This window comes from Spea bombifrons, chromosome 5 (genome assembly GCF_027358695.1).
Source record: "Spea bombifrons isolate aSpeBom1 chromosome 5, aSpeBom1.2.pri, whole genome shotgun sequence".
Lineage (NCBI taxonomy): Eukaryota > Metazoa > Chordata > Amphibia > Anura > Pelobatidae > Spea > Spea bombifrons.
Window position 1 is genome coordinate 108,649,755 of NC_071091.1, and position 13,511 is coordinate 108,663,265.

Sequence of the window (13,511 nt, forward strand, 5' to 3'; positions counted from 1 at the left end):
GTAGAACTTTCCGAACCCGTCGCAAAAACACAAGCCAGGTGAAGAAAGTAACGCGTCGTAGTTGTGCAGAGTTCTTTGCCACTCTTTAATGGCCCAGAGCAGCCAAGCTTTCAAAGACTTAAGGTGATTCATCTGTTTTTAACCAGGCATGCCAGTCTCACAAGAGACTATCAAAAATTGCCATTGCTGACTATTTTTCAAGTCATCATGGCGGGGTATTGGGAATAGTTTTCAATTAGCAATAATCACGCCTCGGTTAACACCTCATGGGCTATGATACTGCCACTGCGCAAAGCTAACCTTCTGGTTGCTTTGGTAGATAATGCATGCCCAATGAGCGCTCATGAAGGTTTTGGCTAGGCATAGGTGGACATTGAGCCAGAGCAGAGCATTGTGGGAACTGTTATGCTAATTAAACTGGCATTTGACAAAGGTGTCTCTAGAAAAGGCCCAGAAGGAAACATTTTCCCAGAGAAAAGCCCCAGATCTTTAAGGCAAAATGCAAACGAGGTCTCACCTCTACTTTCTGGGACAAAATGCACACTTTCACCTCATGGGGCTGAAAGGCACTCCCAACTGTCAAGGATCATAAAAAATCCACACCTCTCTGATGAAATTGGCCTAGCTGGTCCTTTGTGACGACGACGACGACTCGCACCCTCGGCTCGGGATATAACATGGAGATATGGCAAATGGATATGAGGTAGGTCAACACGACGGGCTGCAACGCTAAGGTCCACAGGAGGGCACGTCATCCAATGGCTTCTTACAAGGGGAAGATAGATTCTGGTGGATGACGTGCTGCATACATGGGAGCTTCTTCCTGTACTTTCTTTAAACCAAAAAAGGGAAAGTTTCAGTGAAAAGTCATTAAGGCCTTTCTTCCAGGGTTGGCAGCAAGACGATTCTCCAAAGAATGAGCACTACTTCCTTCTCTTTTGCTCTTACGAGGATATTGCTTGTAGGAGCTCTGGCATGAAAAAAACCCCTGTGTAGAACTTTCCGAACCCGTCGCAAAAACACAAGCCAGGTGAAGAAAGTAACGTGTCGTAGATGTGCAGAGTTCTTTGCCACTCTTTAATGGCCCACAGCAGCCAAGCTTTCAAAGACTTAAGGTGATTCATCTGTTTTTAACCAGGCATGCCAGTCTCACAAGAGACTATCAAAAATTGCCATTGCTGACTATTATTTCAAGTCATCATGGCAGGGTATTGGGAATAGTTTTCAATTAGCAATAATCACGCCTCGGTTTTTTTTTTGTATTTAAGTTTATTATACAAAACTGGTTATGATAAAACAGACATCACCCTGTTTTAGCAGGAATACAAAGGTCCGTAATATGGGTACAGATAGACGATAAGCAGTACTGCGACGCAGCGCAGGGCAATACACGTTACAGTACGACTTCAGTTTACGGAAAGCTCAGTAGAAGCAGTGTACAATTACATTCCCAGACGTGGCACATATGGTTAGCACTTAGTGGAACATAACCTGGGGAAATGGGGGGGAGAGGGGGCCGAGGAGAATGGGGCTAGTCTTCAGCCTCTAGACTGTCCTTGAGAGAGTAGTCTCTCAGCAGGCTGTGGATAAGCCTGCGGCAGTCACGGACTGTGACCTGCTCCCTCCTCAGCACCAGGCGGTTCCTGGCAAACCATAAAGCGTCCTTTATGCAGCACATGAGCGCTCTCCGTGTGTGTCCCTGGGAAAAGTCCGTAAAGTACGGAATGGTAGGACAGGTACTTTCTCTCGATAGAGTCCTTGAGATCCAGCTCCAGGGCTCTGAACAAGGCCTGTGCAAACGGGCACTGCCAGAACAAGTGGAGGGAAGTCTCCTCCTCCACAATGCACTGTGGGCAGTGTCTATATCTGCACAGCCCCCTGGCATGCATAAATGTCCTTAGGGGGAGGCCTCCCTGAATGGCCATCCATGCAATGTCTTTGTGCCTGTTGGTTAGCCTGCTCGACGACACGTTAGCCCAGACGGTCTTGGCTGTGGCGTCGGGGAGCCCTGGGATGTTCTCGATAGTGTCCTTGGCTCTGATGAGCTTGTGGATCACACGGGGTAACCACAAGTCTGGTTTAACTCCCTCCAGTTGGTGCTCCCTTACAAATTTGCCCACGTCCGAGTAGAACCAGGGCATGGTCCAATTGTAAGGGACGGAGCTGTCCCACTTTTCCCACTTGAGCTGCCTCCACAGGGGCAGCAGGAAGAAGCGAGACATGGAGTTTCCAGCAGAGCCTTTCACTACGTCTCTGAGAGTCCTACGCACGCAGTTGCACACAAAGAAGGTCCTCAGCATGGTAGGGATGTCAGGCACTCCTTTGCCTCCCTTGCCGGGTTCCTTGTACATCACCGCGCGCTTTACTCTGTCCATTTTGGAGCCCCAGATGAAGTGGAAAACTGCTCGGTTGATGGCTCGGTGAATGGTGACCAGCAAGGGCCACGCCTGAGCCACGTACTGCAGCACGGGAAGAATCTCGTTGCGCAGCACCAGCACTTTCCCTTCGATGGTAAGGTCTCTGAGGCTCCACAGCCCAAATTTCTGCTTTACCTTGTTGAGTCTCTCCTCCCAGCTTTTCAGGGCCGCGCCGTCTCTGCCGAACCAGACTCCCAGGATCTTTAGGAAGTCGGTTTTGACGGGAAACGGGATCGGCTCAGAAGTCAGGTCCCACTGCCCGAACAGCATGGTCTCCGACTTCCCGCAGTTGACCTTTGCGCCTGAAGCTCGGCTGAAGTCCTCGCACGTCTGGACGAGCGCTCTCACCGACCGGCGATCCGCGCAGAAGATGGTCACGTCGTCCATGTAGAGCGAGCACTTTATCTCTTTCTTGTCTCTGCCCGGCGCGGTGATCCCTCTGATCTCTGGATTTCGTCTGATGCACTCGGCGAAGAGCTCTATACAACAGACAAAAAGAAGAGGTGAAAGAGGGCAGCCTTGTCTGACCCCAGAGAGGACCGGGAAGGGGTCAGTCTTCCAGCCGTTCACCAGCACCGAGCTGCGGATATCAAGGTACATCAGGTTAGCATAAGAACAGAACATCTCCCCCAGCCCAAACCTCCGCAGTACCTGACCCATAAAACCATGAGACAGCCGATCAAATGCCTTCTCTTGGTCTAGGGTGACCAGAGCGGCACGGACGTTGCGGTCCTTGATGTAGTAGATCGTGTCCCTGATGAGGGCCAGGCTGTCCGCGATCCGGCGCCCTGGGATGCCGCAGGTCTGGTCGGGGTGGACGATCTGCCCGATGACTTTCTTCAACCTGGTGGCTAGTACCTTGGCGAGGATCTTGTAGTCCACGTTCAGGAGAGAGATGGGACGCCAATTTTTCAGGTCGCATCTCTCCCCCTTCCGCTTATACAGGATCGTGATCATTCCCTCTCTCAGCGTGGGGGGCATCCTGCCCTCCACCACCATCTCCTCGTACAGGTCGAGGAGGTCCGGGCCGATGAGGTCCCACAGCGTTGTGTACAACTCGGCCGGGAGACCGTCACTGCCCAGTGTCCTGCCCTTCCTGAAGGATTTGGCGGTAGAGTGCAGCTCCTCCAGCGTCAAGGGGGCGTCCATGACTGCATGACCTGCGGGATCAATGGTGTTAGTGATACCTGACAGGAACCGTTCAGCAGCCTCCGGGTCTGTGTCTTTGGGGGAGTAGAGATCTCGGTAGTAGTCGACGACCACTTTCTGGACCTCCTCCTTCCCCTGTCGTACCACACCTTCGCTGTCTCTCATTTCCGTCAGGGGCGTGTGGGCGGAGTGGAGCTTCCTGAAAAAGAAAGAGTTACATTTCTCACCCTTCTCCAGGTTCTCCACCTTGGAACTTAAGACGATTTGCTTGGATTCCTCCTCAAAGTGCCTTTTCAGGCCCTCCTTGGTCTCCTCCAGCTCCTTGTCCACGTCCCATCCGCACTGTTGGAGGTCCAACAGGGACTGCAGCTTGCGTTGCAGGCGTCTGAATTTCCTCTTCCTCTCACACGCCTGGAGTCTTCCTTTAGCCTGAAAGAAAGAGCGCAGCTTTACTTTAGTAAACTCCCACCACTGGGCTACAGTGGGGAACAGATACTTGGTACTGACACAATCAGAATATACCGTATTTGCTCGATTATAAGACGAGGTTTTTTTCAGAGCAAATGCTCTGAAAAATACCCCTCGTCTTCTAATCGGGGTCGTCTTCTAATCAGACCTCAAATAGAGGTCTGATTAGGAGACTAAGATCCAGATCCCCCGCACCGCTGCAGGGGACCTGGATCCTCCTGTCTCACCCGACCCCCCCCCGGCCGTCGCATAGACCTTCCCCGACTGTCAGAGATCAGAGTCAGAGTCGGGGAACTATGATCTCTGACAGCCGGGGAAAGTATACGCGACGGACGCATACAAACCCCCGCTGCTAGCCACACCTCCTTTCGGCTGCAGCAGAAGGCGACGTCAACCCGCTGCCCCGGCTGGAAGCACCGGTAAGAGAGGGGGGAGAGCGGGGGAAGGGGGGTGAGAGGGGGGAGAGCGGGGGAAGGGGGGTGAGAGGGGGGAGAGAGAGAGAGAGAGAGAGTGTGTGTGTGTGTGTGTGTGTGTTAGTTAGTTAAATGGGGGTATAGGGTGTGTGTGTGTGTGTGTGTTAAATGGGGGCATAGGGCATTTCTGGAGTGGCGTTAAGGGGGCATTTAATAGAGCACTCTGAAATGCCTTATACCTCCCTATATGCCACTCTGCCCCATAATATTCCTTTTAACCCCCTAAATGGCAGAGTGGCATATAGGGATATAAGGCATTTCTGGAGGCAGAGTGCTCTATACAATGCCTTTTAACTCCCTTAATGCCACTCTGCCTCCTGAAATGCCTTATACCTCCCTATATGCCACTCTGCCCCATAATATGCATTTTAACCCCCTAAATGCCAGAATGGGATATAGGGGTAAAAGGCATTTCTGGAGGCAGAGTGGCACATAGGGGGTCAAAAGGCATACCATGGGGCACAGTGGCATATAGAGGGTTAAAAGGCATATCATGGGCCACAGTGCCATATTGGAGTGGCAAGCCTGGGGGCAGATGTGCGTAACTGGGGGACAGGTTGGAAAATACAAGAAATAAAAACTAAAAAAAATCTTTTTCTCAATCATAGCTTTTATGAAAAAAAAGAGTTTACATGAATTAACATTTACTGGTAAAACTTTTTTCCTTTGGGGTCATCTTATATTCAGGCTTTTTCTTTTTTTCCTAAGTTAATATTCAGATTTGGGGGGGTCGTCTTATAATCAGGGTCGTCTTATAATCGAGTAAATACGGTACATTACGCAGCTCCTCCACGATTTCCTGCCTCTCTAACAGGGCACAGTTCAGTTTCCAGGAGCCTGGACCGGGAGGAAACCCTTTGCCCAGGGCACACTGGAGCCGAACAGCCCTGTGGTCTGAGAAGTAGCAGGGCACCATGGAGCACTGCTGATGCTCTACCGCTTGAGAGGTGAGCACAAAGTCTATCCGGGAACGCACAGAGCCATCCGGCCGGCTCCAAGAATAGTTCACGGAGCCGGTCCCGATGGAGCCCATAGCGTCCTTTAAGGATGCCTCTGTGACAATCTCTCTGAGCAGTTTCGAAGTCACGTCCAGGTTTGTTGCGTGGGTGGAAGTGCGCCCTCCTTCCTCGATGGGGCAGTTGAAGTCCCCGCCCATCACTATGGCCCTGGTGGTGGTCAGCTGGGTCCGCAGGTTCTGGAGTAGCTCCAGGCGTTGCTTCTTCTCCGGGGAGGCGTACACGGTGATGAGCCTGACAGGCTCCCCCGCCCAGGATCCGTCCACGACCAGAAGTCTGCCGCAGACCATCTCCTGGACAGCGTCGACTTGCAGCCGTTCCCGCCGGACCAAAAGGACGGGCCGTGAGACCGTTCCCTGCATAGATGGCGATAAGAACGAGAGAAGGGTAAAGCACATTCCTGCAACATATATACATCACACTGCTGGGAAGAAAGGAAGGTTAGTAAACCGCGCCTCCGGAACTGGTCCTTCATGCTCCTCACATTAATGGAGAAAATAGAAATTGACGCCATTAGTTGGGAGTAAAAAGAAGGTTAGCTCAAACAGAGGCACTAGTTACCGCCTCCTCCCCCTGGTGGGGGAGGATCTTCCCCGCCGTGGTCGATGGGGTTCACGGGGGTCCAGACGGCCTCGTCTAACAGCTGTTCCAGGAGGGAGACCTGGTTGTCGATGTCCAGCTGGTTGAGGATCAGAGCCTCGGCCTCTGTGGCTGGCTCCTCCGACGGGGTCAGGTCCTGGACCATCTTTTCGAGCGTGTCGTCGTTGTCATTAGCGGGCTCGGGAGGAGAGGGAGAGGGAACGGTGGGGGCTGGTGGTGGCGCCCTCTTCTGGACAGAGATCCAGGGGGCTGGTGGGGCTCGTCTCAGTCTCGCTGTCCTCGTCCTCCTCCTCCTTCTTGCCGCTATGTTTGCGTTTTCTGGCTCCGGCTCCTTTTGGCGGCATCTCCAGGTGGTTGTCTGCAGCGGAAACAAGAGGGGGGAAAGGGTCGGGGTCTGCAGCAGCTAGGGACGGGGTTAGAGCTGCTGCAGAGAGGGGGAGGAGTGGGGGGAGGGAGAAGGGGGTGAAGCAGGGAGGGTCGGAGGCAGCGCAGGGGAGGGATGGCGCTGCCTCTGGGGGAGGAGGGGGAGCCTTGACAGCGGGCAGGGCCACGACAGTCTCGGCAGGGGGGGGAGCTGCTTTCTTACCTTTCCTGGGTTTCGCTTTCGGGGTTGCCGGAGAGGGTGTCTGCGGTGCCGGCGCCTTGGCTGGAGCCTTGGTCGGGGCCGACGAGGGGACCTTGGCCGGGGCCTTGGCTGCTGCTACCGCTGCGTATGACCTTGATCTTTTGGGGCAATCCTTGTAGATGTGGTCAGGATCGCCGCACAGGTTACAGGTCTTCTTTCGTGGACAGTCTTTGGTCTCGTGCCCCACCACCCTGCAGTGCCTGCAGGATTTCTGTTGGCATTCCTCCGCCTTGTGACCCAGTTGGCTGCATCGTCTGCAGGTTGTGGGCTGACCAGGGTAGAAAAGCATGCCTGTAGAATTCCCCAGGGCGAAGCTCTGCGGGAGGTGTTGGAGCCCGTCCGGCGAGGTGGAGTCCGCCTTCAGACGGATCACGAGGGACCATCTTCCTGTCCAGAAGCCGTACTGGTTGAGGATCTTGGTCGGTTCTTTCACGATGTGGCAGTATCTTCCCAGAAAAGTTGCCACGTCTTTTCCTGGGGTGTGGGGGTTCCGCATCGAGACCGTCACGGGTCTCTCCTCCCTGTGGATGGGGCTGTTTCCGTAGAAACGGGAGAGGACCTGATCCGGTTTCGCCGACCTGAAGGCTTCCCAGAACCTTTTGCAGACCGCCGCTGAAATGAACGTTACGTAGAACATTCCCTTCAAAAAGACTGGACGCTCAGGGTCTCTGCTGGGCTGAAGCCTGCTCCCTCGTGCACTACCTTCTTGCTGAAGGTGTCCACATCCATGTCAGGGGTGCGGCCCTCCACTTCCTTTAACTTTAGGACCACCGTCTGCCTCATCCAGGTCTCCAGGGGAGGTGGGCTCCCTGGGGTCGCTGCAGGCTGGACTCGGCTTCCGGTGGCCTGGCTGGGTCGTTGGGTTTCAGAGGTCTGGGTTGCCATGTTCACTCCTCGTCGGGTCTGGCTGGGAAAGCGTAGAGAACTGGAAAAGAGAAGAGGGAGAGATTAAAAGCACAGGGGGGAAGGCACTAAAAAAGGCCAAAAAAGAGGGGCAGGGGAAGGCACTAAAAAAGGCCAAAAAGAGGGGCAGGGGAAGGCACTAAAAAAGGCCAAAAAGAGGGAAAAGGCACTAAAAAAGGCCAAAAGTAGGGGAGAAGACCGCCTCAGGAAGAGGGGGAGTCTTTCCCAGCACCCAAAGGTAGACCTTGCGCTCAAGCCTCACGAGTGTTAGGATTTCTCCAGCATGCATCCACTCGGTGTTGGGGAGTCCACAACGGGTTTCCTAGGGTCTGCAGGCCCGGAGGCCGAGTAGCGAGCGAACGCAACCGTGACCGAATCTCGTTTCGTTCAGAAAGGCATCAGTTAGAACCCCAATAGCAGCATGTCTACATAAGTAGAAAGGCCGAGGTCCAACAACAACCAATCGTCACGAACCTCAGGCAAGACACGAACCTCGGCCCAAAAAGCCGAGAAGCATTCTGTCCGATGATTTTGGTTTTTTTGTTTTTTTTGGAAGCCCGAGGTGCGTGCTCCTTTGGTGCCGCATTCTGTGCACAAGGCAGCAGAAGCCAGACTACGATACCGAGTTCCCTCACGGAGAACTCGGACAAATTCCAACCCCCCCCATGGGAGGGTCGGATCTTGAGTCTCACCCCAAAGAGTGAGACTCCTTGCTGGCCTTCTTGAAGAGAGGAAAGGGCCGGAAGGCTCCAATCCTCCTCCAGCAAAGTCCAGACTTCACTGCCTCTTAAAAAGAAAACAGTGTCCAAAAACGAAGTGACAAAATCGTGTGCCATAGAATTGTGGGGGCCAAGCCGTGAATTTCAAAACCGTGAATCAAAAGGGAAGTAAATTAATTGGCACTCGTACAAAACGAAGTGAATTATATAAATAAAGAAAATAATTTAGGGACAAGCCATTTCTGGCCTGCCGGATTCAAAAATAATTCTCAACCCCAAGACCTGATGGTACATGGGGCCGAGTAGTGCTGGAAGGAAACGCCAGTGGAAACGCGCACTCACCGTGTGCAGTGGCGTGCAATACCACACACGGTGACTCCGGCATTTCTGCCAGGGCAATTTCACCTCGGGTTCCATTGCTTTCCCGAACCCTAAGGCCAGAGGATCAGTGTCATCTCCCCCCACCACAAGAGAGACTACACTTGATCTTAGCCAACATTCTGTCCGATGATATATTAGCCATATGTGGCAGTGTGCTCATTTTCATTTATTAATTATTTAAATAAAAAATATTCCCATGATCCGCTGGTCTCCCCGCCGCACTCGCGGACATTAATTCTGTCCAACTTGCAAACTCTTTTTTTCTATTTATTTTGGGGGGGGGGTTTGTATTAAACCATTACACTAAAGGATCATGGGAATATATTTTATTTGAATAAATGCAAATGAGCACACTAGCATATATGGCTAATATATGTTCAGACAGAATGCTGCCCTCTGTTGGTGAGATACATTGAGTAGCAGAATAACTTTGGATTTCAAGCATATGGAACAATGCTACTCAATGTATAACCAACAGAGGGCAGCATTCTGTCCGAAACAATATTATTATTCTTCAACTCAGTTTTATGCCGGGCGAACTTAATTGCTTTCTATGAAGTGGTGAGTAAAACCCAGAACAGAGAGTTTCAGTGGATGTGATTTATTCAGATTGTGTGAAAGCAGGTGATCCGGATCCACATTCAAGGTTATCGAGCGAATGGAAGGAGGTCGGCTTAGGGAGCGCTGCTGGGATAGAAAACTCTCCAAATGATAGCAGTCCGAGAGTTCATGGAGAATTATCCAACTGGAGAAAGGGGGTAAATCAAGTGAAATGAAGAGTTCATGGAGAATTATCCAACTGGAGAAATGGGGTAAATCAAGTGAAATGAAGAGTTCATGGAGAATGATCCAACCGGAGAAACGGGGTGAATGAAGTGAAATGAAGAGTTGGCATGTGGGCCGGGCATCATTAAAACGAGATTCTGGCTTCCTTGATGATTAGGAAACCATAGTCAGGTTTAGAGTCCGTTTGCTTCGCCCTCCATGACTTTCATGTCCTAAATTTTCCAAACTGAAATCGCTTTTTCTTGAGTTTTGGTATTTTCAGTTTCTTGGATTTCAGTTTTTTGGAGATGTTCTATTTAGGTTTCTTCATTTTCTTCATTTCCTTCAGTTTCGTTTTTGCCTTTGACTTCAATTTCCGCTGTTCGCGTTGAAGTTTGGCTTTGGCTTTCTTAGATTCTGCTTTCACCTTCTGTTGCATCTTTTTGATCTCTTTGATGCTTTTTTCTTTAAGCTCTTTTTTCCTTTTCTTCCTTCGCTCCTTTCTCTCCTTTTTCTCCTTTTCCTTCTTCTCCTCCTTTTTCTCCCTTCTCTCCTTTTTCTCCTTTTCCTTCCTTTCCTTCTTTTTATCTTTTCTCTCCCTTTTCTCCTTTTCTTTCCTGTCCTTCTTCTCCTCCTTTTTCTCCCTTATCTCCTTTTTCTCCTTTTCCTTCCTTTCCTCCTTTTTATCCTTTCTCTCCCATTTCTGCTTTTCCTTCTTTTCCTCCCTTTTCTCCTTTCTCTCTCTTTTCTCCCTTTTCTTCCTCTCCTTTTTTGTCTCCATTCCCTCCCATTCCTCCTTTTCTTTATAGTCCTTCTTTCTCTTCATTCTCGCCCGTTCCTCCTTTTCCTCATAGTCCTCCTCTTCACTCTCCTCTCCACCCTCCTCTTCATCATAAATCTTCTTTTTCCTTCTGTCAGTCCGGTCTCTTCCTGACGATGCCATCAAATTGCGAAAGAAACTGCTGGATGTTTTAGGTTTCCTTTCAATGCTTTCTTCACTCTCCTGTTCTTGGAGACTGGAAATTGATGGATTTACTAAAACAAATAAAAAATAAAAGAAAGCAAATCGGTTAATATGTTACGGATCGTCCCTCGACAACGTGTACATAAAAAACGTAAAAACCCTCTGATTCCCAAGTTTCAAAGAAATCTTTCCTATAATGTGACTTCCAACCTTATTTTCTATTTTTTTTTACAGTAGCAAATAATTGATATTCTATTTATATTGTGAAATCATTTCTTAGTAAGACGGGTGAGTTAAGTTCCAGCAATGAATTTTAAAAGTCCAAGTTTGATGACATCATACGGTCACAATAAGCGTATACTCTTTCTATTATTCATTATTGTTAATATATGTTACCCAAGGAAGTTAAGCCGCGGAGGGACTCTTCATCCGGCGGTCTGTTTTTTCGTTGTCTACAGCGGCGAAGCCTAAAATAAGAATAATAAACCCCGTTAAGGAAGAAATGGATTCCAGCAGCATCGGGGGGTTTCTCCCCGTGTATAGTATACATGCTGTTTGGTCATTTTTTATATAGTGCGTTGCGTTGGATGTCTCTCCGCAGCATTTGAATTTCCAACAATTTGTATAACTTACTTTACGTAGAAATAGACCACCAGTCCGGCGACCACCGCGCATGTAACACAGAAGAATGCGTTCTGCACGATCCTCAACACCGGTCGTGAATAAACTGTAGAGAGAGCAAAAATATTTCTTAGCACAAGAAGAATGTGGAGATAAATACATATTTATATAACACACAGACAGATTTCTATATTAAAGCTTAAAGAAAAATAGGATCTGCTACTAAACGAGATCGGAGAAAATGGTCATTTCTGTCCTCTTCTGAAAGTAGGACACATTGTCGCTTCCAGACCTTCCTCTCCCCGAAGGCATTAATAGAACGTCTTTTATCTCTAACGCTGCGCTTCTATCTTAGTGTAGAGGAGTTAGAAATGACGCGTTTCTTTTTCCGGCTCCAGTTTCTCTACTATGAGAGCATTTGCTATTATTGTGTAGTTTGCTATTCCATACGGTTATCATTAATGTTAAAAGAAAACACATAGCGTACCTGATTGCGCCATTCGTGTAATCAGTGAACGGAATCCTCCGATCGCCAGAGATCCTTTGTGACAAAAACAGGAAAAAGGAGCGTTAGCTGCATGTTCTCTATACAATATCTTTCTATTATCCCCGAGTTACAGATAAAGCCAGCCCCACATGACAGTTACATGAGGAGCGGATACTGTAACCTCTCTTATCTAATATTCCACATTTCATCTTTCTCACGGGTAATGAAATCACGCGTGTGCATCGCACACATACACACATAACACGGATCACACGCTTCTGAAGCACGGATGCCTATCTGAGAGACGTCTGTATCTTACCATTAGATGTTGGCTTGGATTCTCGTGGCTGGAAATTCCCGTCGGTCCCTGCAAAAAAAAAACAACACCGGGGTCATCAACGGCCAACGAACTTCTTCATTCATAGGAACCTCGGGAAGAGACGCGCAATTCCTCTGTGTCCCAAAAACATTTCTAAATATCATATGCTGTCCGCTGTAAGGTGGAGAGCCCGGTTTTCATTGGATTTCTAACGGATTTAACTGATATTTTTTCTACCAAACCGCCTCGAGTGCAGCTGCAGGGCAGCGATTCCGGCAGCTACTGATACAAAGAGAATTATACCGCTGTTTGTACTCAACAATATAACCGCTAGCAAGAAATAGTTCATGGAAACATTTGCCGCTGATCTGCTGCGGTCACCGGGAGCGATTCCAATCTAACCCAGAAAGCCGATATTCCCCAGTTTTATCCGGATCTCGAGTTATTCGGATTCTTTACCTTTCGGGAGCGGAACAGGAAAAGTCTCAGAAGTCAAACAGCAAATAGCAAATAGCAAAGCTACTACGATCCGCATCTTCTCTGTTAGGAGTCTACAGTAGAAGTGTCCTTCTGCTCTGTGATGTGCTGTATCTGTGTACTGCACCTGTGATGTCACAATGAAGACATGACATCATCGTGTTCCGTGATCTCAAGGTAATGAAACAATTTTGTACGTTTGCAATGTTACAAAAACACTTTTGATACAAAATAAAAATCTAGTAAAGATAGAAGAAACCTTTAAGGTGTTTTCCGGCCGGATCGGAGTCTATTGCTGGGCGCTGTGAGCAGTATATATTCATTATAATAACACCAAGCTGAGAATGAAGGGAAGGATGTGTGATATTACTGATTGATATATACTGATTGATATAGCGCCATCATATGCAGCAGGGCTGTACAATGTGTTCTTTTTCATGTAAATAGCGCCATTATATGCTGCAGCGCAGTACAATGTGTGATGTAACTGATTTATATAGCACCATCATATACTATAGCCCTGTATAATTTGTGATATTACAGATTGATATATACTGATTGATATAGCGCTGCTATATGCTGTGGCGCAGTACAATGTGTGATATTACTGATTGATATATACTGATTGATATAGCGCCATCATATACTGCAGCGCTGTACAATGCGTGATATTACTGATTTATATAGCACCATCATATGCTACAGCGCTGTACAATGTGTTGCTTTTCATTTAAATAGCGCCATCATATACTGCAGCGCTGTACAAGGTGTGATGTTACTGATTTATATAGCGCCATCATATACTGCAGCGCTGTACAAGGTGTGATGTTACTGATTTATATAGCGCCATCATATACTGCAGTGCAGTACAATGTGTGATATTACTGATTTATATAGCGCCATCATATGCTGCAGCGCTGTACAATGTGTGATGTTACTGATTTATATAGTGCCATCATATGCTGCAGCGCTGTACAATGTGTGATATTACTGATTTATATAGCGCCATCATATGCTGCAGCGCTGTACAATGTGTGATGTTACTGATTTATATATTACCATAATATGCTGCAGCGCTGTACAATGTGTGATATTACTGAGTGATATATATATATAGCGCCATCATA

General features: G+C 48.7%; 2 non-coding genes across 2 annotated transcripts; both read right to left on the reverse strand.

The window, feature by feature from the left end:
- Positions 1-155: 155 nt before the first annotated feature.
- Positions 156-297, reverse strand: LOC128498336 (U4 spliceosomal RNA). The gene has a single exon (XR_008354568.1). It is a non-coding gene; the product is annotated as a U4 spliceosomal RNA (small nuclear RNA).
- An 850-nt stretch (positions 298-1,147) lies between these two features.
- On the reverse strand, positions 1,148-1,293 carry LOC128498533 (U4 spliceosomal RNA). Its single transcript, XR_008354752.1, has one exon. It is a non-coding gene; the product is annotated as a U4 spliceosomal RNA (small nuclear RNA).
- Positions 1,294-13,511: the final 12,218 nt, after the last annotated feature.